This window comes from Bufo bufo, chromosome 2, assembly GCF_905171765.1.
Source record: "Bufo bufo chromosome 2, aBufBuf1.1, whole genome shotgun sequence".
Taxonomy (NCBI): Eukaryota; Metazoa; Chordata; class Amphibia; order Anura; family Bufonidae; genus Bufo; species Bufo bufo.
The window spans coordinates 384,446,865-384,474,136 of NC_053390.1; positions in this window are offsets into that span (position 1 = coordinate 384,446,865).

The window sequence follows — 27,272 nt, forward strand, 5'->3', positions numbered from 1 at the left end:
CGCTACTGGATCCCCGTTACAAGGACAACGTACCATCCTTAATACCGTCACTGGAGCGTGATTGTAAGATGCGCAAGTACAAGTGCACGCTGGTAGACGCGCTGCTTGTGGCATACCCACCTGACAGCGGGGGCACAGTGGAAGCACAAGGCGAAGGCAGAGGAGGAAGAAGAGGCCGCCAACGCAGCTGGGGCACCGCCAGCACCTCAGAAGGCAGTGTTAGCATGGCCGAAATGTGGAAAGCTTTGTCAGCACGCCGCAACAACCAGCACCACCAGCTGATATGGAAAGTCTTAACAGGAGGCAGCATTTCAGCAAGATGGTGGAGCAGTATGTGTGCACACACCTACACATACTGAATGACAGGTCTGCCCCCTTCAACTTCTGGGTCTCCAAATTGGGCATATAGCCTGAGCTTGCCCTTTACGCCTTGGAGGTGCTGGCCTGCCCTGCAGCCAGTGTAATATCTGAACGTGGGTTTAGCACAGCAGGGGGCGTTATCACAGACAAACGCGGCCGACTGTCCACAGCCAATGTGGACAAGCTCACGTTCATTTAAATGAACCAGGCATGGATCCCACAGGACTTGTCCGCACCTTGTGCAGAATAGACATGTATACTGGCCTTACCCAGCCATTGTTATACTACAGCGCAATTGCTCATTGTTGTATTTTGGATACTTCACACTCTTTTGCAGTGTACCCTAATAAAAAATAAAATAAAATAAAATTTAAAACAAAAACCAGTGTTGGCTACCTCGTTCTCCTCCACTGCCACTTCCACCTACACCGCTACGTCCACTGCCTCCTCAAACTCCTACTCCATATGGACCTCCACCTCATAAATCAAGATTATTTTTTTAAATTTGTACGTATTTTATTTTATGTCATTTCACTAATTTGTCTGTTACATTTTCAGGTGAAATTCACCAGTTTTTGGCTGTGATATACCATTGCTATACCTAGTAGACAGTTAAAAAAAATTCACTATTTTGTCTTTTACATAATCGGGTGAAATTCACCAATTCGTGGCTGTGATATACCCCTGCTATACCTAGTAGACAGGCAAACAAATTTCATTAATTTGTTACATTTTCGGGTGAAATTCACCAATTTTTGGCTGTGATATACCCCTGCTATACCTATTAGACAGTTAAGATAAAATCACTAATTTGTCTGTTACATATTCGGGTGAAATTCACCAATTTTTGGGCGTGATATACCACTGCTCTACCTAGTAGACAGGTAAACAAATTTCTCTAATTTGTCTGTTACATTCTCGGGTGAATTTCACCAATTTCTGGCTGTGATATACCCCTGCTATTCCTAGTAGACAGGTAAAAACATTTCACTAATTTGTCTGTTACATTGTCAGGTGACATTTTCCCAATTTTGCCATATACAAACCCCTGCTCTGCATAGGTGACAGGGAATTAAATTCACTGCTTAAACTTTAACAACTTGTCCCACATTTGCTCTTTAATAATTTGTCCCACTTTTCCGCTCGATCACATTTCATTTCAAACAATTAACCTCCCTTGGATGTGGTATCCCTTTCTCACGCTCCCTCTCCGACGTGGAACCCTGATTCGCCGCTAACCGTGATCAACATGGTAGGCGCAGAAAAGAACTTCGAAAGTTATTAGAGAAGATATCCGATTGGATCGTGAAAATCACGGGGGCGTGCGACATGGTGGGGCAGTATGTGTGCACACGCCTACACGCACTGACTGATGGGTCTGCCCCCTTCAACTTCTGGGTCTCCAAATTGGGCACATGGCCTGAGCTTGCCCTTTATGCCTTGGAGGTGCTGGCCTGCCTTGCAGCCAGTGTATTGTCTGAACGTTTGTTTAGCATGGCTGGAGGGGGTTATCACAGGTTATATTTCCCAATGTTTTGGTGTGTACCCTATTTAAAAAAATAAATTAAAAAAATTAAAACAAAAAACCAGTGTAGGCTACCTCCTCCTCCTCCACCGCCGCTTCCACCTACACCGCCACATCCACTGCCTCCTCAACCTCCCACTCCATATGGACCTCGTCCTCCTAGATCAAGATTATTATTTTTTATTTTTACGTATTTTATGTTATTTGAAGTCATTTCCCTATCCACACTTGCCATGCTCTTAACCACATTTTGCTGGGATTTGCAGCCCTTTCCATGACATTTATAGAGCCATTTTAGTGCTCAAAAGTTCGGGTCCCCATTGACTTCAATGGGGTTCGGGGTCAAGTTCGGGTCAAGTTCGGGTCCCGAACTCAAACTTTTTTGTGAAGTTCGGCCGAACCCGTCGAACCCGAACATCCAGGTGTCCGCTCAACTCTAATCTTGACACTTTGTTTTCTTATTGTCTCTAGCTACTAGAGGCCTGTTCATGCCAGGCAGGTTCCCCCAGAAGTATCTGGGTTGATGAGCAGCCGATATCACACTTGCATCAATCTTGATAGGATTCGTCTCCAGGTGGAGAGAAATTGTTTTTTGGAATGCTTTCTCCATCATAACCACGTTGTCGAATAAACTGAAGACTTTTGGATTCTCTCCTGTCTTAGGCAACACTTCATGAAAATTATAAGAAAGTAAACTTAAATTCGTCAATATATTATCCCAATATTCAAGGGAAATTCACGGACAATCAATTTGCCAAGCCTTTTGTGCCGGAGAACGTGTGTTAATAAATCGTGATTTAAGCAATACTTCATAAAGTTGAGAAATTTTAACCTTCTGTTCTGTCCCATATTCCCTATAAATGAATAGACGAAGTAGACACTCTGTGGCCTCCTCATACTGCTGCCACCTCCACAATCTCTCGTCATCGTGCCAAACTGTGGCCTCCTCATGCTGATGCCACATCCACACTATGTCACCTTGCAATTCTGTGGCCTCCTGATGTTGCCACCACCTCCACAGTATGTCACCTTGCCACTCTGTGGCCTCCTGATGCTGCCGCCACCTCCACTCTCGGTCATTGTGCCACCCTGTGGCCTCCTCCTTATGCTGCTGCTACTACCTCCACTCTCTGTCATTGCGCCACTCGGTGGTCTTCTCCTGATGCTGATACTGCTTCTGCCACCACTTCCAGACTCTATCATTATGCCATTGTGCAACTCTGTGACCTCCTAATGCTGCACCAACCTGCTGACCCTGTCATTGGGCCACTCTGTGGTCTCCTTATTCTGTTCCCACCCTCCCCACTTCATGACTAGGCCACTATTTTGCCTTTCAGCCTGGCTGACATCATCATTTGTTTGACCCTTCTTCTGATCTGTCAGAAGGAATGAAAAATGAGATGCACAATAGATCCTGTCTGTGTAGCAGCTGTAAGGCCTTTATGGTCCCATCAGAATTGGCTTATGATTTGGTAGCCAAATGCTGGAGTGGGTACAAAACACAGAAGACATTCAAATATTCCATTCACGTGTCATCTCTATTTTCGATCCACTCCTGTTTTTTTCTGGCATTAGCAATACTGATGGATTATTGAGCAAATGCTGACTGAGTGAAGTCGTATGGTCCACAGACAGGATCCGTTTTTTTGTGGGTTATTGTTCTGACGGATAAGAGGAAGAGCAAATTAATCAGTGACGTCAACACAATCTTACTGCTGACACCCTCTCCATTCTGTCTGGGGGCTCTACTTGTATAAGCGTTTAATAGAACAGGTTTTGTTTACAGCTATGTGGAATCAGCTGGCGATGGTGTAAAAGGAGTGCGCTTCTTCTTGGCACTAAAATCGACCTGTAAGGTTGAGTTCATATTTGAGTTATTTGGTCAGTTTTGGCCCCGTGACTGCCCTAATAAGTGAAGTGTGCAGTGATTCTAAGAGCGACGCCTGTCATCTGCATGTCATACGGACTCAGTATAATTTCACTACCAAAGCAGACTCCCTATGCGTGTTACTAGAAGGCACAGTGTTTTAGACCACTATAAATGCTCTTAGCAGCTAGGAAATAGCCCAATTTTTTTAACGTAATTTGCCGCAAATATATTCGTATTGGACTGTCAAATCGAATTTTTTTAAAAGTCACTCATCTCTAGCTATGAATCTTGGTGCACTGCACATTCATGTACATGGCGATAAATTAGACCTGCCAGTAACAATGACCTGTAATACTGACGCACAGTAACCCTACAGCTAACAGAACGTATTAGCTATGAATATTGGTGCACTGCACACTTATTGTATGTACACAGCAATTAAGTAGTCCTGCCTTTAATATTGATGGCACAGTAACTCTACAGCTAAAACTTTCACACTTAAGTTGTTGGATTCCGGCAGGCAGTTCCGTCGCCGGACCGGGCAATCTGTATGAAAATGGCTACCATTTGTCGACTAATCCGGATGCGGATCCGTCTCACAAATGCATTGGAAAACAGGATCCGTTTTTACGGAACACTTGGGGCCAGATCCGACATTAATGCATTCCGGCAAGAGTTTCAGAATTTGGGACTGAGAAAATACCGCAGCAAGCTGCGGTATTTTTTCCGTCCAAAAACCGTATTGTGACTGAACTGAAGACATCCTGATGCATACTGAACGGATTGCTTTTTCCGGTACCTAGCCCCTAGGACGGAACTCAATACTGGAAAACTTTAACGCAAGTGTGAAAGTACCCTAAGAGAATGGATTAGCTATGAATCTTGGTGCACTTCACATTTATGTACATGGCAATAAATTGTAGCAGTCTGTAGTTCAGCAGTCTCCTACGCTCTCCCTCCACTCTCCCTCTCCAATATTGTCCTACATTCTCTGTTAAGAGTTTTCAACAACACTGTCCCTAATGCATGAGTGTCTTGTTATGTCTCACCCTATGCTCAGCGCACAGGAAAATGGTGGCAACCGCGCAGGATCAGGGTTTTAATAGGGCTCTGCCTATCTGTCACATCACAAGGGGATAGCTAACTGCAGATTGGCTGGCTGCACAGCATTATGGGTGATCTTGCATATAGTAATAATAATGATAATAATACAGAGGTGGCTATTATACTGTATATACTAAGAAATATAATAACATACAAATTATATTCTTTATACTAATACATAGGGGGCCATTATATATACTTATAATATAAAGGGGGCTTTATACGGTATATACTAATAATACAGAAGGACCATTATGCAAACTAATAATACAAACGGCCAACATACCGAACATACCTAACTTACTGAGGGGGCCATTAAATATTCTAATAATACAGAGGAGTACATTATATATACTGAAAATACAGAGGGGGCTATTATAAACTAATAATACACAGGGGGCTATTATATACTAATTATACAGATGGGGCATTATATATCCTTATAATGCAGACTGGGATATTAAATAGTAATAATACATAGGAGGCTATTACATATACTCATAATACAGAGGAGGCCATTACATAAACTAACTAGCAGAAGGACCCAGCTTCATATAGGTATGTTTCATCTATTTCATTTAATGTTTGTGTTTGTCGTCTATTGACGGTATCCCCTAGTGACATCTGCAGTACCCCGCCCCTTACGTAGTATATTCTAACTAGAAGTGTCCCCATCACTATGGGAACTCCTCTGTGTTAGAATATACTGTCGGATATGAGTTTTCACGAAGTGAAAACTCAGCTCTGAAAAAGCTTTTATGCAGACGGATCTTCGGATCCGTCTGTATGAAAGTAACCTACGGCCACGGATCACGGACGCGGATGCCAATCTTGTGTGCATCCGTGTTCTTTCACGGACCCATTGACTTCTATGAACTCGCCATGCCCCTCACGGAATACCTTGTGGTGTCTTCTTTCCAAAATGGGGTCACTTGTGGGGTATTTATACTGCCCTGGCATTTTAGGGGCCCTAAAGCGTGAGAAGTAATTTGGAATCCAAATGCGTAGAAAATGCCCTGTGAAATCGTAAAGATACTCTTTGGAATTTGGGCCCCTTTGCGCACCTAGGCTGCAAAAAAGTGTCACACATGTGATAACGACGTACTCAGGAGAAGTAGGGCAATGTGTTTTGGGGTGTCTTTTTACATATACCCATGCTGGGTGAGAGAAAAATCTCTGTAAAATGACAACTTTGTATAAAAAAATGGGAAAAGTTGTCTTTTACAGAGATATTTATCTCACCCAGCATGGGTATATGTAAAAAGACACCCCAAAACACATTGCCCTACTTCTCCTGAGTACGGCGATACCACATGTGTGACACTTTTTTGCAGCCTAGGTGCGCAAAGGGGCCCAAATTCCAAAGAGTATCTTTACGATTTTTTACGCATTTGGATTCCAAACTACTTCTCACGCTTTAGGTCCCCAAAAATGCCAGGGCAGTATAAATACCCCACAAGTGACCCCATTTTGGAAAGAAGACACCCCAAGGTATTCCGTGAGGGGTATGGTGAGTTCATGTAAAATTTTATTTTTTGTCACAAGTTAGTGGAATATGAGACTTTGAAAATTTGTGATCTGGATTGTTTAATACTTAAAGAGGACCTTTCACCAGAATAAAACATCTAAACTAACTATACAGACATGGAGAGCGGCGCCCAGGGATCCCCCTGCACTTACTGTTATACCTGGGCACCGCTCCGTTCGCCCGGTATAGCCTCCGGTATGTATCTTCATAGTTAGGCTTCACCCAGGGGAACCTGATAGCTTCTCTTTCTCCTATGCTGTAGCGCTGGCCAATCGCAGCGCTCAGCTCATAGCCTGAGAGAAAAAAAAACCTCTCAGGCTATGAGCTGAGCGCTGCAATTGGCCAGCGCTACAACATAGGAGAAAGAGACGCTGTGAGGTTCCCCTGGGTGGAGCCTAACTATGAAGATACCGGAGGCTATACCGGGCGAACGGAGCGGCGCCCAGGTATAACAGTAAGTGCAGGGGGATCCCTGGGTCCCGCTCTACTCGTCTGTATAGTTAGTTTAGATGTTTTATTCTGGTGAAAGGTCCTCTTTAAGGCCTCGTTCACACTTCAGTGTTTGGTCAGTGATTTCCATCAGTGATTTGTGAGCCAAAACCAGGTGCTGCTCTAAACACAGAACAGGAGCAGATCTTTCCCTTCTACCTCATGTCTGTGGAGGCTCCACTTCTGGTTTTGGCTCACAAATCACTGATGGAAATCACTGACCAAACACTGAAGTGTGAACATGGCCTAACTTTTACTTCTTATTATAAAATAGATGGGATATATATCTCAAAATAGAAATAAGCTGAATACACAAAGACGTTTTCAATGTCCCACAATCAGGGGGGGGGGGGTGCTTATTGAAAACGGTAACACTGTGTCCACACTTATTCAGAGAGTGTCAGACACAGGAGGTAACAAGTGCTGGTATACACTGATACCCAATCAATAGTACGTGACGGCAATAATCAATATATGCCGACACCATGTGGGCATAAAAAGCTGAATACACAATACCGTTTTCCAATTCCCCAAAAATAGGAGGGGCTGTGAGAAAACGGTAACAGCTGTGTCTACACTTGTTCAAAAATGTGGGACACTGAAGGGAACAAGAACAGATGTGTGCTAGTACCTAAGCCAGACAATAGTTAATTGTAATATACCGCATTGGTATATGCCAACACCTTATACACTGATGGCAAACATATAATGCGGACAGGTATTTCACAACATAAACAATAATGCACAACGACACACAACAAAACAACAGAAAACATATAATGGTATGGGTGCAAAAGGGAGCCGTGCGACACGGTATACACAATTACACCCAGAGGCGGCTCTTCCATTAGGCCACTTAGGCCGCCACCTAAGGCCTCGCGCTGGTGGGGGCCTCGCTCTGGCTCCCACCAGCACCTGACACCGCCGCAATTTAATTGTCTGCTTCTCCGGACCTAGTGCTAGTTAAGTAAAGACATTAACTTAAGACGAGCCGCTTCCAGGCCGCTCGAGCCCCTCTGCTCTCTGCCTCTTTAAGAGAGCAGAAGCTGCTGGGGCTCAGAGCGTGCCACAACATAGGCACGTCTCTAAATGCAACGGCAGACCCGCCCCGCCCTCAGAGCGCTGCGCAGGCAGGGAGAGAAGGAGCGCCAGCCGCCAGGTCCCTGCTCACCTCACCGGCTGTGTCTATTGTCCGGTGACCCGACCCAACCGTTCTGGCTGCCGCCAGCGCCGCCCTGAAGACAGTGTCAGTGGTGGTGGACTGTCACTGTGGAGTGTGGACTGCTGCCACCGAACGGAAGAAGAATTTTCCAAGGTGTTCAGGTGTGTGTCCTTGTCCTGCTGGCTGCTGTACCCCCCCTCTGAGTCCCCCCTCCCTGGCAGTGTGGGGGGCAAATTACTTAATGGGGCAGTGTGGGAGCAAATTACTTAATGGGGCAGTGTGGCGGGCAAATTACTTAATGGGGGCAATGTGGGGGGCAAATTACATAATGGGGCAGTGTGGGGGGCAAATTACTTAATGGGGGCAGTGTGGGGGGCAAATTACTTAATGGGGGCAGTGTGTGGGGCAAATTACTTAATGGGGGCAGTGTGGGGGCAAATTACTTAATGGGGGCAGTGTGGGGGGCAAATTACTTAATGGGGGCAGTGTGGGCGGCAAATTACTTAATGGGGGCAGTGTGGGGGGCAAATTACATGATGGGGGCAGTGTGGCGGAAAAATTACATGATGGGGCAGTGTGGCGGACAAATTTCTTAATGGGGGCAAATTACATAGTGTGGGGCAGATGACATAATGGGGGCATTCTACAAGGGAATTACTATTGGTGGGACTATGAGGAGCACTATTACTATGGGGGCACTATTATTTCTTCAGGATAGTATTTGGGGGTATTCGGGGGCACAGCTAGCAGCAGGATAACACTGTGGGGACTCCAGGTTGGGGGATGATGATAGAAATGTGAGGAAGCTAAGATGTGTGTGTGTCACACTCTGCAGAGATGAGGTGGCTGAGAGAAGAGTCCGGACTGAATGGAGAAGACGAGAAGATCTACATCGGAGGAGAAGTCACCTGGGAGGCCCTGGATGTAACAGGTATGTGCTGCTGTATAGCGAGTACAGCAAAATGCAGTATGTGGGAGGAGGGTCGATTTAGAGAACTGGGCCAGGGTTAATGCAAAGTGTTAATATGCACTGTGAATATAAGCCCTGCACGGTGTTGTCACTGTGCATATTAACCCTTTACTGTGATGTCACTGCATACTAAAGGGGTACTCCGGGATAGGAAAATAAATCCCCTATCCAAAGGATAGGAGATAAGTGTCTGATCGGGGGGGTCTGGCTGTTGGGATCCCCCACGATCTCCTGTATGGTACTCTGGATCTCCTTGTGCCCGGAGCGATGGTCAACACTCCCCCCTTCATGTATCTATGGGAGAGCCGCAGATACTGCACTTGTGTATCTCCGAGTCTTCCATAGAGATACATAGAGGGGGAGTGTTGACCACACCACTGCTCCGTGCAGTGGTTGACACAGCTTATCTCTTGAAGACTCAGCCGGGGGCGCCGTACGGGAGATCACCGGCATCCCAATGATCTTCGTGGGGGCCTCATGTTTAAGTTTCAGCCTAAGGCCTCACAAAGTCTAGAGCCGCCTCTGGTTATACCCACAACATAAGGTGCACGGCGGCACCACTTGAAAAACCAGGTGTCCTACCCTACAGATAGTGGATACTCCGGACACCTAGTGTTTCGATGTTTCTGGTCAGGATGGTCCACTTCGGCGGTTCGGGGGTCAGCACACTGTAAAGGGTATCACAGGAAGATGTTCCTTAATGTCCCTAGTTGACCCTCGAAGCCCTACAATAGCCCTTAGGTCTAACCACGGGGTATCCCACTAGTTGGGCCCCCGTCCGGAACCTAACATTGGAATTGCGGTCCCTGTATGGCCCTGAAAGGATCCCTACATGCACGTTTCTGAGGCAAAGAAAAAAAAACTCCTCTCATCAGGGGAATATATATAGAATGAGCCAGGAGATGTAAATCATTCTCTGAAGGTGATTTAATCAGCAGCAAATGCAAAAAAAAAAGCCACCGAGAACAGTGGCTCTCAGGTGGAATGAAGTGCACAGATGGGTGCAGGCATAAATGTTACCTCAACCTGCGTACCGCAAGAAGGGAGGGGGTCCTTTCAACTGCTCCCCTTTCCTCTTCCCTGTTTGTTGTGCACCCATCTGTGCACTTCATTCCACCTGAGAGCCACTGCTCTTGGTGTCTTTTTTTTTTTTTTGCATTTGCTGCTGATTACATCACCTTCAGCGAATGATTTACATCTCCTGGCCCATTCTATATATATTCCCCTGATGAGAGGAGGTTTTTTTTCTTTGCCTCAGAAACGTGCATGTAGGGATCCTTTCAGGGCCATACAGGGACCGCAATTCCAGGGTTAGGTTCCGGACGGGGGCCCAACTAGTGGGATACCCTGTGGTTAGACCTAAGGGCTATTGTAGGGCTTCGAGGGTCAACTAGGGACATTAAGGAACATCTCCCTGTGATCCCCTTTACAGTGTGCTGACCCCCGAACCGCCGAAGTGGACCACCCTGACCAGAAACATCTAAACAGGAGGTGTCCGGAGTATCCACTATCTGTAGGGTAGGACACCTGGTTTTTCAAGTGGTGCCGCCGTGCACCTTATGTTGTGGGTGTAATTGTGTATACCGTGTCGCACGGCTCCCCTTTGCACCCATACCATTATATGTTTTCTGTTGTTTTGTTGTGTGTCGTTGTGCATTATTGTTTATGTTGTGAAATACCTGTCCGCATTATATGTTTACCATCAGTGTATAAGGTGTTGGCATATACCAATGCGGTCACCTTAGCTATTGTGTGGCTTAGGTACTAGCACACATCTGTTCTTGTTACCTTCAGTGTCCCACATTTTTGAACAAGTGTGGACACAGCTGTTACCGTTTTCTCACAGCCCCTCCTATTTTCAGGGAATTGGAAAACTGTATTGTGTATTCAGCTTTTTTATGCCCACATGGTGTCGGCATATATCGATTATTGCCATCACGTACTATTGATTGGGTATCAGTGTATACCAGCACTTGTTACCTCCTGTGTCTGACACTCTCTGAATAAGTGTGGACACAGTGTTACCGTTTTCAATAAGCACCCCCCCCCTGATTGTGGGACATTGAAAACGGCTTTGTGTATTCAGCTTATTTCTATTTTGGGGGATATATCCCATCTATTTTATAATAAGAAGTAAAAGTTAAGTATTAAACAATCCAGATCACTAATTTCCGATTTCCATGATTCATGTGAGTGATTATAAATGAAAATCAATTTTTTCCGAATATGAGACTTTGTAAGAAAAAAATACAAATAAAAAAAAATAAAAAAATTTCCACTACCTTGTGACAAAAAATAAAAACTTCCATGAACTCACTATGCCCATCAGCGAATACCTTAGGGTGTCTACTTTCCGAAATGGGGTCATTTGTGGGGTGTTTCTACTGTCTGGGCATTGTAGAACCTCAGGAAAAATGACAGGTGCTCAGAAAGTCAGAGTTGCTTCAAAATGCGGAAATTCACATTTTTGTACCATAGTTTGTAAACGCTATAACTTTTGCGCAAACCAATAAATATACACTTATTGCATTTTTTTTTATCAAAGACATGTAGAACAATAAATTTAGAGAAAAATGTATATAGAAATGTATTTTTGTTTGAAAAATTTTACAACAGAAAGTGAAAAATGGCATTTTTTTGCAAAAATTTCTGTCAATTTCGATTAATAACAAAAAAAGTAAAAATGGCAGCAGCAATGAAATACCACCAAATGAAAGCTCTATTAGTGAGAAGAAAAGGAGGTAAAATTCATTTGGGTGGTAAGTTGTAGGACCGAGAAATAAACCATGAAAGTAGTGTAGTGCAGAATTGTGAAAAGTGGTCTGGTCATTAAGGGGGTTTAAGCTAGGGGGGCTGAGGTGGTTAAGACCGTAGACACAAACAGCTATATCCAATATTCGAGTTTCCATCACAAGAAATGGCTCAGGAATATTCCATATAGTCAATCTAAACGCAACTGCACCAATGATACAGATTTCACTGCACAATCAAAACTACTAGAAAAAAGGTTCAAAGAGAAACAATATCCCAAAGAAATCATAGCCGACGCATACAAAAGAAGCCGCAAATTAACACAATCTGAATGCCTACAACTAAGTATGAAAGAATCTGCTCCCTTGGAAACCCTTCATTTTGTCACGCAGTACTGTACGTCCAATTCTGTCCTTCTACAAATCCTACACCTCAAAACCCATACCTCAAAAAATATCTACCAAACAGACCGAAAATCACATACAGACGAGCCCCCACAATCCGAAACCTACTAGCACCAAGCAAACCAAAACACCATCTGAAGAGACACACCCCCAAAAACACAGACATTTACAAAACCCCAAAAATACAAAAAAATCGGGCAGTTATAAATGCAACACTCAAAGCTGCCTCTGTTGTAAGACCATCACACACAAAAAAACATCCTTTATCTCAAACACCAACAAGACCTCCCTCAGCATCAAACATCACCTAACCTGTCAATCATCGTATGTAATCTACATGATTGAATGCCAGTGCGGCCTGCAATATGTAGAACGCACCACCCAACCATTACACTGCCGTCTAAATCAGCACCGTCACAATATACAGAAGCTGTACACCAAACACAGTCTATCTAGACACAGCATGAGTACCCCTGAAAAAGAAAAACACCAGATACATATCACCCCAATAGACTTCATACCACCTAATCCCTATAATAGATTCAACCTCCTCCAAAAAAGAGAAGTGTATTGGATCTATCAATTGAATACCCCCACTCCAAATGGCCTGAATGAAATACATGAAATGATATTATAAATATCCCAAAAAACCACAACCCAAGTATACCTATGATTTAGGTACCTAGAATACACACCTGTGTATATATATATATATATATATATATATATATATTTATATTATTATTTTTTTTGCCTCCTGGGGGACAAGAACCAGCACCCCAGCACAGATGTACTCCAACACAGCAACGGGGGTACGCTCTCGACCTAACACGCCACTCAAGAATTAGGATCTGAGCAATATGAGCACATGATCGGGAAATCCTCAGAACCATTCCCCACAGACAACAGAATAACACCCACTTATGCGGCGCCACCCTGCACCCCCAGAGGAAGAAACGTGCATCCTAACAGATGGATTGCACATTGCGATCTACATTATGTTGTATTTTAAATCTATTTTAAATCTATATATGTAACCAATGTTCTGTATATGTTATATATGTTTATCTATTCACATAGCCCCGCCCCTTCCCGTTAAGCCCCCCCAGGCCGCCAAAAACGGGCTTTTAAACCTTGTGTAGCCTGTCATACTGTAAATAGTCCTGACAAAGGTGGTAATCCTGCCCCAGAAACGCGTTGACTATACTGTATAATAAAAGATCTCTTAATACCAGACACTTCAATTGTGAAGTTCATTCCATCAAGGTCTAGGCAGCGCCAAAGGGGTCTGCAACAAAGTTTTTTAAAGGTTATTTATATCTTTGAGAGCCAAGAATGTCTTATATTGTGTTCTTTTTCTGAGTTGTATTATCTGTTATTTGTTATATAATAATGAACATAGAGAATGTTTAAAAAATAGACATATATTAGTAAATTTCCTCTAAAAAAATCTAAATATTTAGCAAAACTTGTTGGAACATGGATAAAACTGCACTATGAATTCTTATCACAATGTATTAAACCACCTTTATGTCACAATGTGCTGCTTAACTAAGTTATAGAACTTAAACTAATTCAATGAATTTAACTATAACAGACCTTTCTAAATAGGACAACCAAAAGTTTTCATTTTGTGTACTCGAGCCTGACATTTATGATTTACTATTAATATATTGAAATTAGCTGTTTTTATTTGGCAGGAATTAATTGCTCGATATTTAATCTTATTCAGTAACCTTTCTTTTCACTGATAAAGTAATAAAAGTAGTGAAGCTGCACACGCAAATCAGTTTTAGTGGTCATTGGAGTGTATTGTGCAGTAGCTTAAAGCCCTTCTCTTTTTTTTTGTAGTGAAATGAAACATCTTGCCAAAGATTTACTTATTACTATTATGCTAATTTTGTCCATTTAAGGAATAAAATGTTAGAGAATAAAGGGATGGTAATAAAACCAAATAGCATTCCGGAATTAATATAGATTTTAGGACTGGGAATCGACTGCAATAAAAGGTCTTAAAAACAGACTAAATTTGCTGCATATAAAGTATGTGTAATTCAGAGCTTTGGTCTGAAACTAAAAGTTTGCTTTTCGATATAAATGCATTATCTAAATGTTTATATTTCTTAGGGTACTTTCACACTTTTGGCAGAGGATTCCAGCAGGCAGTTCCGTCGCCGGAACTGCCTGCCGGATCCGGCAATCCGCACGCAAACGGATGCATTTGTGAGACTAATCCGTAAGCGGATCCGTCTGACAAATGCATTGCAATACCGATTGTCATCTGGAAAAAGGGATCCAGTATTTATTTTTTTCTCATTTTTAAAGGTCTGCGCATGTGCAGATCGGGAAACAGTATCCGGTTCTCCGGAACACTTAGTACCAGATCCGGCATTAATACATTTCAATGGAAATTAATGCCGGATCTGGCATTCCGGCAAGTGTTCAGGATTTTTGGCCGGAGAGAAAACTTCAGCATGCTGCGGTATTTTCTCCGGCCAAAAAACGTAAGAGGGACTGAACTGATGCATCCTGATGCATACTGAACTGAATGCTCTCCATTCAGAATGCATTAGGACAAAACTGATCAGATTTTTTCCAGCATTAAGCCACTGTGATGGAACTCAATACCGGAAAAGAAAAACGCTAGTGTGAATGTACCCTTAAAGGGTTGTGGCATGAGTTCAAGCAGGCATTCACTAGACAATATGAGTAATGCAAAATACACTGCTCAAAAAAATAAAGGGAACACTTAAATAACACAATGTAACTCCAAGTCAATCACACTTCTGTGAAATCAAACTGTCCACTTAGGAAGCAACACTGAGTGACAATCAATTTCACATGCTGTTGTGCAAATGGGATAGACAACAGGTGGAAATTATAGGCAATTAGCAAGACACCCCCAATAAAGGAGTGGTTCTGAAGGTGGTGATCACAGATCACTTCTCAGTTCATATGCTTCCTGGCTGATGTTTTGGTCACTTTTGAATGCTGGCGGTGCTTTCACTCTAGTGGTAGCATGAGACGGAGTCTACAACCCACACAAGTGGCTCAGGTAGTGCAGCTTATCCAGGATGGCACATCAATGCGAGCTGTGGCAAGAAGGTTTGCTGTGTCTGTCAGCGTAGTGTCCAGAGCATGGAGGCGCTACCAGGAGACAGGCCAGTACATCGGGAGACATAGAGGAGGCCGTAGGAGGGCAACAACCCAGCAGCAGGACCGCTACCTCCGCCTTTGTGCAAGGAGGAACAGGAGGAGCACTGCCAGAGCCCTGCAAAATGACCTCCAGCAGGCCACAAATGTGCATGTGTCTGCTCAAACGGTCAGAAACAGACTCCATGAGGGTGATATGAGGGCCCGACGTCTACAGGTAGGGGTTGTGCTTACAGCCCAACACCGTGCAGGACATTTGGCATTTGCCAGAGAACACCAAGATTGGCAAATTTGCCACTGGCGCCCTGTGCTCTTCACAGATGAAAGCAGGTTCACACTGAGCACATGTGACAGACGTGACAGAGTCTGGAGACGCCGTGGAGAACATTCTGCTGCCTGCAACATCCTCCAGCATGACGGTTTGGCATTGGGTCAGTAATGGTATGGGGTGGCATTTCTTTGGAGGGCCGCACAGCCCTCCATGTGCTCGCCAGAGGTAGCCTGACTGCCATTAGGTACCGAGATGAGATCCTCAGACCCCTTGTGAGACCATATGCTGGTGCTGTTGGCCCTGGGTTCCTCCTAATGCAAGACAATGCTAGACCTCATGTGGCTGGAGTGTGTCAGCAGTTCCTGCAAGACGAAGGCATTGATGCTATGGACTGGCCCGCCCGTTCCCCAGACCTGAATCCAATTGAGCACATCTGGGACATCATGTCTCGCTCTATCCACCAACGTCACGTTGCACCACAGACTGTCCAGGAGTTGGCAGATGCTTTAGTCCAGGTCTGGGAGGAGATCCCACAGGAGACCGTCCACCACCTCATCAGGAGCATGCACAGGCGTTGTAGGGAGGTCATACAAGCACGTGGAGGCCACACACACTACTGAGCCTCATTTTGACTTGTTTTAAGGACATTACATCAAAGTTGGATCAGCCTGTAGTGTGTTTTTCCACTTTAATTTTGAGGGTGACTCCAAATCCAGACCTCCATAGGTTGAAAAATTTGATTTCCATTTTTTTATTTTTGTGTGATTTTGTTGTCAGCACATTCAACTATGTAAAGAACAAAGTATTTCAGAAGAATATTTAATTAATTCAGATCTAGGATGTGTTATTTTTGTGTTCCCTTTATTTTTATGAGCAGTGTAAATTTAGTATTGCTTTAATTGAACTGACCCACTTAAAAAGAATGTCATGTCATTTTTAGTGCACAGTGAATGCTGTAAAAACAAAACACAAAATGGCAGAATTTTGTTTTTTTCCAATTTGACCCTACAAACATTTTTTCCAATTAAATTGTGACGTTACTGTATACAGCTTATACCTCAAAAAGTAAGCCGTCATATGCCTATGTGAATGGAATTTTTTTTTTTTTTTATAACTCTTACGTTGAAGGAAAACATAAACTTTTTTTTTTTTGGTCCCTGACCTTATCAGTAGCTCTAAAATGACTGAGCAAACTTGAGTGTGGGCAGACTCATTTGAAGTCTATGGTAAGGAGAACGGAGAAAGAGGACGAGGAGCTACAGAGACAGGCATAGACTAGAGCAGGCTGCAGCTACTGCTAGGTAATTTATCTGGGATATGTTCTTACTGTACAGTAGATGTAAATGTTTTTTAGTCACTTCAGTTCAGTTTGCATCAGTCTCATCAGGCCCTGCTCACAAATTAAGTGGAAAGAAGTGCCACAGCATGCATTTAGTACCATATCATGGAAACATACTCTGAACAAAACAGGGACCATGTGTAAATTTCCAAAATGTGAGCTTGTTTCCATATGTTACATCCACCGTTGCAGCGCAGATACGAGGTGGCTGGGATGGTATCTGCTGCAGATGCATGTCTATGTTTTCTCCCATGCCACTGGCCACCAGAGAGGCTACTGCTTTTCCAGCTATTACTGCTGTATTGCAGTATTCCCTTGATATGAGCAGTGTATAATGCCATTAAAAAATGAATCAAGCCAGCAAAGGAGGCAATCACAATACATTATTAAGTACCTTGTATTAACAATGTCTGCATGATAAATGCCACTTGCTGACGTGAGGCAACCCCTTTAATAGCTTGACAGTTTACTATATACATGCAGCACAAGAATGCTATATATCACACAGTATAATACAATAATATTCTTGAATATTAGGGATATGTAATATGCTCTGTACAAAAAAGGCCTTGTCAAATGTGGTACAAAGCTGTTACTTCACTGTTAAAGCACCTTAAAGGGTATTCCAGCCTGTAAATATGGATGACTTAATTTCATCAATATCAGATTGTTTGGGTCCAACACCTGATCCGTTGTTTTCAGCAGCCATTGAGGCCAGAAACAAAACAGTAGACGGAGCCAGAAGAAGAAGACTATGTGCACTGTGTAGTAGCTAGGGATAAGCGAATCGATTTGCATAAAACTTTGTTAGAATACTGTACAGATGAGCCGAAGTTATTATTACGTAAAAAATGTATTTCTACTGTAAAACCCTTTTACCGAACTTTTCAAATTAGTTCCAATAAATTTTTGAAGTTATTACCCAAAGTCTTGCGAGACTTCGCGTAGTAATAACTTTGGCTCATCTGAGCCAATACATTCTAATACTATAAGGAGTTTTATGGGAATCCACTTTGGATGTTTTATCCGAAGTCGATTCGCTCATCCCTAGTAGTATCAGATTCCATTCAAGACTGTTTCGACTGTTTGCCAAAACAGCTAATTAGCGGGGGCTGGATATGAGGGAAGTATTGGAAAATTCGATTCAGCTGATTCGAACGAATTTTACAAAACAATTTGCTATATAACAAAGCATTTCTTTGTAAGCAGTGGGTGCAATGACAGGGAGCTGTGATCGCGCCGCCCCCTGTCATTGTACCCCTCAGATGGCATGGTCATACATGATTGCAGCATCTGATCAAAAGGATTCATATTTTGAGCTATGGTATATAGTCGGCTAGATCACAAATGGCGCAAGAAACCACCTCACCAGGCACTCATGTAGAGAATGAAAATTCTTCTTTTTTATTGCATATTCTTTTTGCCGTGTAAAAACAACGCGTTTTGGGGGTCTAGAGCCCCTTTCATTAGGTTAAAAGGCTTAATAAGGAATGGAACATGATTCATAGGTATTTAAACACAAAAAGGGTGCCAAAAGACACCCCTGGGCAGTCCTCTGGGAGTGGCTCTCTCCCAGGGAACTAGCTAATTTGCATACAATAAAACAATCATTGATATACACTCACCTAAAGAATTATTAGGAACACCTGTTCTATTTCTCATTAATGCAATTATCTAGTCAACCAATCACATGGCAGTTGCTTCAATGCATTTAGGGGTGTGGTCCTGGTCAAGACAATCTCCTGAACTCCAAACTGAATGTCAGAATAGGAAAGAAAGGGGATTTAAGCAATTTTGAGCATGGCATGGTTGTTGGTGCCAGACGGGCCGGTCTGAGTATTTCACAATCTGCTCAGTTACTGGGATTTTCACGCACAACCATTTCTAGGGTTTACAAAGAATGGTGTGTAAAGGGAAAAACATCCAGTATGCGGCAGTCCTGTGGGCAAAAATGCCTTGTGGATGCTAGAGGGTCAGAGGAGAATGGGCCGACTGATTCAAGCTGATAGAAGAGCAACATTGACTGAAATAACCACTCGTTACAACCGAGGTATGCAGCAAAGCATTTGTGAAGCCACAACACGCACAACCTTGAGGCGGATGGGCTACTACAGCAGAAGACCCCACCGGGTACCACTCCTATCCACTACAAATAGGAAAAAGAGGCTACAATTTGCACGAGCTCACCAAAATTGGACTGTTGAAGACTGGAAAAATGTTGCCTGGTCTGATGAGTCTCGATTTCTGTTGAGACATTCAAATGGTAGAGTCCGAATTAGGTGTAAACAGAATGAGAACATGTATCCATCCTCTGATGGCTACTTCCAGCAGGATAATGCACCATGTCACAAAGCTCGAATCATTTCAAATTGGTTTCTTGAACATGACAATGAGTTCACTGTACTAAAATGGCCCCCACAGTCACCAGATCTCAACCCAATAGAGCATCTTTGGGATGTGGTGGAACGGGAGCTTCGTGCCCTGGATGTGCATCCCTCAAATCTCCATCAACTGCAAGATGCTATCCTATCAATATGGGCCAACATTTCTAAAGAATGCTATCAGCACCTTGTTGAATCAATGCCACGTAGAATTAAGGCAGTTCTGAAGGCAAAAGGGGGTCCAACACCGTATTAGTATGGTGTTCCTAATAATTCTTTAGGTGAGTGTATAAAACAAAGCACACGAACCTACTCAGAGGCTCTGGAGAACTGGGAATAGACATTGCAACTCTTTTCTATACATTTTTATTTGTACATTCTCGTATCCAAACACACTTAAAGGGAACTTGTCACCAGGATTTTGTGTATAGCGCTGAGGACATGGGTTGCTAGATGGCCGCTAGCACATCCGCAATAACCAGTCCCCATATCTCTCTGTGCTTTTATTGTGTAAAAAAGCGATTTGATTCATATGCAAATTAACATAAAAGAGTCATATCTTACTTGTGTGACCAGAGAAGAGTCATATTTTCAAGCTCTGACTCATCTCAGGTTAATTTGCATATGTATCTGATCTTTTTTTTACACAATAAAAGCACACAGAGCTATGGGGACTGGGTATTGCGGATGTGCTAGTGGCAATCTAGCATCCCTTCTCCTCAGCTCTATATTCAAAATCCAGGTGACAGGTTCCCTTTAAGTGTGTTTGGATACGAGAATGTACAGATAAAAATGTATAGAAAAGTTGCAATGTCTATTGCCAGTTCTCTTGGGCCTCTGAGTAGGTTCATGTGCTTTGTTTTATATATCAATGATTGTTTTATTGTATGCAATTTAGCTAGATCCCTGGGAGAGAGCGACTCCCAGAGGACTGCCCAGGGGTGTCTTTTGGCACCCTTTTTGTGTTTAAATACCTATGAATCATGTTCCATTCCTTATTAAGCCTTTTAACCTGATGAAGGGGGCTCTAGACCCCCGAAACGCGTTGTTTTTACACAGCAAAAAGAATATGCAATAAAGAAGAAGAATTTTCATTCTCTACATGAGTGCCTGGTGAGGTGGTTTCTTGTGCCATTTGTGATCCAGCCGACTATATACCATATATACCTTTGGAGAAGTCTTGGGCTGTATCTCCTGAAGCTTCTGGATACAGTGGCAGCATCCACCCAACCGTACACACCTTACTCATAATGCACGGTAGAGTTGTGCCTATTTCTAGCACAACTTGAGAAGGTGAGCCCTCATTTTGTTTTCACTAATCACTCTAACTAAGTTGTGAACATACTACCCTATGGTGCGCACTTTACCTTTGCTTTTCTAGCAAAAGTTGCCCAACTACAGAGATATTTTGAGTTATAACACTGAAAATATGAAGATGATTTAACCCCTTAAGGACTCAGCCCTATTTCACTTTAAGGACTTGGCCATTTTTTGCAAATCTGACCAGTGTCACTTTAAGTGCTGATAACTTTAAAACGCTTTGACTTATCCAGGCCGTTCTGAGATTGTTTTTTCGTCACATATTGTACTTCATGACACTACTAAAATTGGGTCAAAAAAGTAAATTTTTTTGCATAAAAAAATACCATATTTACCAAAAATTTTTAAAAATTAGCAAATTTCAAAGTTTCAGTTTCTCTACTTCTGTAATACATAGTAATACCCCCAAAAATTTTGATGACTTTACATTCCCCATATGTCTACTTCATGTTTGTAGCATTTTGGGATTGATATTTTATTTTTTGGGGATGTTACAAGGCTTAGAAGTTTAGAAGCAAATCTTGAAATTTTTCAGAAATTTACAAAAAACAAATTTTTAGGGACCACTACAGGTCTGAAGTCACTTTGCGAGGCTTACATAATAGATACCGCCCCATTCTATGAACTACACCCCTCAAGGTATTCAAAACTGATTTTACAAGCTTTGTTAACCCTTTAGGTATTGCACAAGAGTTATTGGCAAATGGGGATGAAATTTGAGAATTTAATTTTTTTGCCTAATTTTCCATTTTAACCCATTTTTTCCACTAACAAAGCAAGGGTTAACAGATAAACAAGACTGTATCTTTATTGCCCTGACTCTGCCGTTTACAGAAACACCCCATATGTGGCCGTAAACTACTGTACGGGCACACAGTAGGGCGTAGAGTGAAAGGTGCGCCGTTTGGTTTTTGGAGGGCTGATTTTGCTGGACTGTTTTTTTGACACCATGTCCCATTTGAAGCCCCCTGATGCACCCCTAGAGTAGAAACTCCATAAAAGTGACCCCATCTAAGAAACTACACCCCTCAAGGTATTCAAAACTGATTTTACAAACTTTGTTAACCCTTTAGGTGTTGCACAAGAGTTATTGGCAAATGGGGATGAAATTTGAGAATTTCATTTTTTTGCCTAATTTTCCATTTTAACCCATTTTTTTCCACTAACAAAGCAAGGGTTAACAGCCAAACAAGACTGTATCTTTATTGCCCTGACTCTGCCGTTTACAGAAACACCCCATATGTGGCCGTAAACTACTGTACGGCCACACAGCGGGGCGTAGAGTGAAAGGTGCGCCGTATGGTTTTTGGAAGGCAGATTTTGCTGGACTGTTTTTTTGACACCATGTCCCATTTGAAGCCCCCCTGATGCACCCCTAGAGTAGAAACTCCATAAAAGTGACCCCATCTAAGAAACTACACCCCTCAAGGTATTTAAAACTGATTTTACAAACTTTGTTAACCCTTTAGGTGTTGCACAAGATTTAATGGAAAATAGAGATACAATTTCAAAATTTCACTTTTTTGGCAGATTTTCCATTTTAATTTTTTTTTTCCAGTTACAAAGCAAGGGTTAACAGCCAAACAAAACTCATTATTTATGGCCCTGATTCTGTAGTTTACAGAAACACCCCATATGTGTTCGTAAACCGCTGTACGGGCACACAGCAGGGCGCAGAAGGAAAGGAATGCCATACGGTTTTTGGAAGGCAGATTTTGCTGGACTGGTTTTTTTGACACCATGTCCCATTTGAAGCCCCCCTGATGCACCCCTAGAGTAGAAACTCCAAAAAAGTGACCCCATTTTAGAAAGTACGGAATAAGGTGGCAGCTTTGTTGGTACTAGTTTAGGGTACATATGATTTTTGGTTGCTCTATATTACACTTTTTGTGCGGCAAGGTAACAAGAAATAGCTTTTTTGGCACGTTTTTTTTTTTTTTGTTATTTACAACATTCATCTGACAGGTTAGATCATGTGGTAATTTTATAGAGCAGGTTGTCGCGGACGCGGCGATACCTAATATGTATACAATTTTTTTTATTTATGTAAGTTTTATACAATAACTTCATTTTTAAAACCAAAAAAAGTTTTAGTGTCTCCATAGTCTAAGAGCCATAGTTTTTTCAGTTTTTGGGCGATTATCTTGAGTAGGGTCTCATTTTTTGCGGGATGAGATGACGGTTTGATTAGCACTATTTTGGGGTGCATATGACTTTTTGATCGCTTGCTATTACACTTTTTGTGACGTAAGATGACAAAAAATGGCTTTTTTTACACCGTTTTTATTTTTTATTTTTTACGGTGGTCATCTGAGGGGTTAGATCATGTGATATTTTTATAGGGCCGGTCGATACGGACGCGGCGATACCTAATATGTATACTTTATTTTTATTTATGTAAGTTTTACACAATGATTTCATTTTTGAAACAAAAAAAATCATGTTTTAGTGTTTCTTTAGTCTGAGAGCCATAGTTTTTTTCAGTTTTTGGGCGATTATCTTGGGTAGGGTATGATTTTTGCGGGATGAGATGACGGTTTGATTGGTACTATTTTGGCGTACATGTGACTTTTTTGATCACTTTTATTACCTTTTTTGGGAAGTAAGGTGGGCAAAATTTCAATTTTCTCATAGTTTTTATTTTTTTATTTTTATGGTGTTCACCGTGCAGGGAAAGTAACATGACCGTTTTATAGATCAGGTCATTACGGACGCGGCGATACCTAATATGTGTAGTGTATTTTATTTTTTTAATTTTTATTCAGTGATGAATGTTTTTTTTTTATCTTAACTTTTTTCACTTTTTTTTTGACCCAGACCCACTTGGTTCTGGAAGATCCAGTGGGTCTGATGTCTGTATAATACAGTACAGTACAATATATATTGTTCTGTACTGTATTTTACTTACACTGAACAGATCTATGCTTTTAGCACAGATCTGTTCAGCACCATGGACAGCAGGACGCCTGAGCAGGCGTCCTGTTGCCATGGGAACCTTCCCCGTCTGCTACAACTTCGCAGACGGGGAAGGGTAAGCACAGGGCTGAGGGGGGCTCTCTGGGGGATCTCTCCCTCTCCATCGGGGGGCTGCAAAGGCACAGCAGCCCCCCGATGGAGAGGGAGGGAGCTCCCTGACCGATGACAGTTAACTTTTTCCATACAGCGGTCCGTACGGACCGCGGTATGGAAAGGGTTAAACGGCTGACATCTGCACAGATGTCAGCCGTTTATACCAGGGTGCCAGCAATGTGCTGGCACCCTGGTATACCCACTAGAAGCCAACGATCATTCATGGGGAGGCGGGCGGGGGATCGCGATCCCGCCTGCCGCACCGCCCGCCTCCCGCAACGCCCCCACCGCATGCGACACCCCCCCGCACCACCCGCCGGCATCAAATCGTGCAGGGGTGCAGGGGGGGGTGAAAAATATTGATTATAGGCACTCAAAAGTTTCTGATCCCTGCGGTCAGGGACCGCGGGAATCAGAAACTGCAAAAAGCGCAGCAAACCGCAGGTCTGAATTGACCTGCGGTTTGCTGCGATCGCTGACACGGGGGGGTCACATGACCCCCCCGGCGTTGTCACAGGATACCAGCTGAAGGATTTCAGCCGAAATCCCGTTCTGATTAACCCCTGGGGCGCCGGAATACTGATTTCAAGTTAGGACGTACCGGTACGCCCTGAGTCCTTAAGGACTCGGGAAATAGGGCGTACCGATACGCCCTGCGTCCTTAAGGGGTTAATAATTTTTAATACAGGCATCATTTGATTTATTTAGTCATAAATGAGTATGACACAATTTAATCTAAAACTATGTCTTAGAGAAATAGTTGTGTAACTACATTTATTTTTATTGACTGTCTTGCTAAAACAGTTTCTGCACTTTCAGCATATACTATAAGTCTTTAAAAGTCAGTCAATTATTTTGAAGGATTTTTGCACGATCAACATAATAGAAATTGGAATGATAGATACTGTAGAGCTCTTCAAAATATTTTATATAACATCAAGCCAAGAATAACTGTATTTGTTCCAAAGGTTACCTTTAACCACCACTATGATTTATAGTTGCATACATATTTGTACATTGCAAATTTTCATTACTTTGTTCTATAAAAGAACATGTTTACACATGCCTTAAAGGTCTGTCATCTTGAAAATGTCCTATCTACAAGCAGCATGTTATAAAACTAGAGGAGCTGAGCAGATTGATATGTATATTATTAAAATGCAAATGGGAAGTGTAACGGCATACAAGGGAATCCAAACTCCCGAACGGAACCTCACAAATAGCTGCTGGCAGACGAATAGGAAATGAACCCAAGCGGCTTACACTCCTAGCAATCAGTCTCTAATGTCATACAGTGAATCCCCCCAAGCTTCGTGTTGAGACCAAGCTCTGTGTTGAGGGTAAAGCAGTGGACAGCCAGAGCTGTGTGTTTATTGTTCTTATATAACATTGTTACACACTAGTACCACCCACAGGGTTTTGTAAAAACAACCAATAAACACATACAATACAGTAACACACTCCCACACAAAATCCTCCCCTCTGCCTGTGATACAATTACCTTACACAATGGGTTGATGTAATTATCACAGGCAGGAGAATACACAATGTCTTCTGTCCTGGAGACAACCGAGGAGTAATTCAATTATCTCTCAGGACAAAGGGAAATTGCCAATACACACGCGGAGACAGTTGGACAGACATCAATACTCAAATATACAATGTCCCAACCATTACAGTAAACATAGATATTTAACATATCCCCAGATGGCTTGGATCTGAGCACTCAATATATCAAAACAGCGCTCAGATGCCACAAACACAGTCAAATCGCCATGGGGTTTAAGTTTAGCATGGGCTGATGAGAGGGCCCATAATCCTGGGGCAAGAGGCTGGCAACCAGGCTTCTCCACCACCCAGTGGCGAGGTTGGCTTCACCACATTTCTCCCCTTTTCCAAACTGACTAACAGGGTATCTGACCTTCTGCCGGTCAGTGCCCTTGTTAGTCCAGCAGCCCACCCACAAAATAGAAACAGCAGTACAGCCCACCCACAATAAATGGTTACTACACCTGCGCAAGGGATAAACTTGTCAATGTCCATGTGCCTCACTACGGCTGTGTGGGGGACTGGTAGACTGCCTTGTTGGGTTGCTGAGTGGGCAGAGACCAGCGGTACTTTGCCCTGGTGCCAGCGCTACCACGGAAGAAGCCTGGTTGTAGCCTGGTTGTTGGAGGGGGAGACCGACTGTCTCCCCTTTAGATAAACCACCATGCTGCTGTGGGGGGAGACCGACTGTCTCCCCTTTGGCTAAACAGCTGGGGCACAGGACCGACTGTCCCTACCATCTGTGCTGTGAGTGCAGACACCACGGTCCCATCTGCACGGTTGTGGGGCTTACTGTCTCCCCCTGGTACGTTAAGCTGCCACTGGGGAATGGAGACTGGGCTCCCAATTCCCAACAAATCCTTCTGTTGCTGTGGGATGGAGACTGGGCTACCAATTCCCAACAACTCAATCTGCTGCTGGGGGACAGGACCTACTGTCTCTGCCCCCTGTAACTCAGCCTGCCGCTGGGGAATGGAGACTGGACTCCCAATTCCCAATAAATCACATTGCCGCTGGGGAGAGGGGGTAGCAAGCTCCTCTCCCATACATACTTCCAGCCTCTGGGGAGGGAGACCGACTGTCTCCACTCCCAATACAGTGTCTTGTTACTGTGGAAAGGAGACTGGGCTCTCTATTCCCTGTAGGACACTCTTCCGCTGGGGGACAGGACCGACTGTCTCTGCCCCTGTAACTCAGCCTGCCGCTGGGGAATGGAGACTGGGCTCCCAATTCCCTGCAGGACTGGTGGAGAGACCTCGGTCCCACCTCCACCGACCACCTCTGGTTCTTCCCAGTAAATCTCCACAATATCTGCCCAGCTGAATGGGTCTGGATCTGGGTCTGTCATCTTGCTGTCCTGCTGAGCCTTCCCAATGGAGTGGAAGAGATCTCGGTAGTCCTGCTCCAGTTCCCACTCCAGGGTTGCTAGGTGAGCCAGGTCTTTCTCTACCTCATGAAGGTCATCCCAATCCTGCCTAGCCTCCCTCTCATAGAAAATGTCCTGAAATCTGGACTGTGCAGGGCTCCCAAAGTCAGGCTCTGCAAAGGACTCCCATAACAAGCCAGGACCATCAAACTCCTCTCCCTCTGGCTTGTCATGCTCAGCTGTCCAGGGTATATACTGTGCCATATACCACCAGAGCGCCTGGTAGGCATCCTCCAGCCATAGCTCCTGCCATACCCGGTGCTCTTGTTCCTTCACCCATTGCTCCAGGGGCTGCTCTCCCAGGAAGGGCATACGCAGGGCTACTTGCTTCTGCAATCACTGCTCTTCACTGGGGAGACTCCCGCCTCGCTGGTATTGTACATTATCCAGGGCCTGATACCAGATGCCTTTTCTTAATGCATCCCGGCCATCCAGGTCTTCCTCATCGTACTCCACTGCTGGTTCCATTCTGGTTCTGTCAGGGTCGCTGTACTAGGACATGCGTTGCCCTCAAATGGTAAAATCCATGGAATGGTGTCTCCTGTAGCTGTCCTTCTGGCTGTGAGAACGATCCCGCTGCTTGCCACCAATTGTAACGTCAT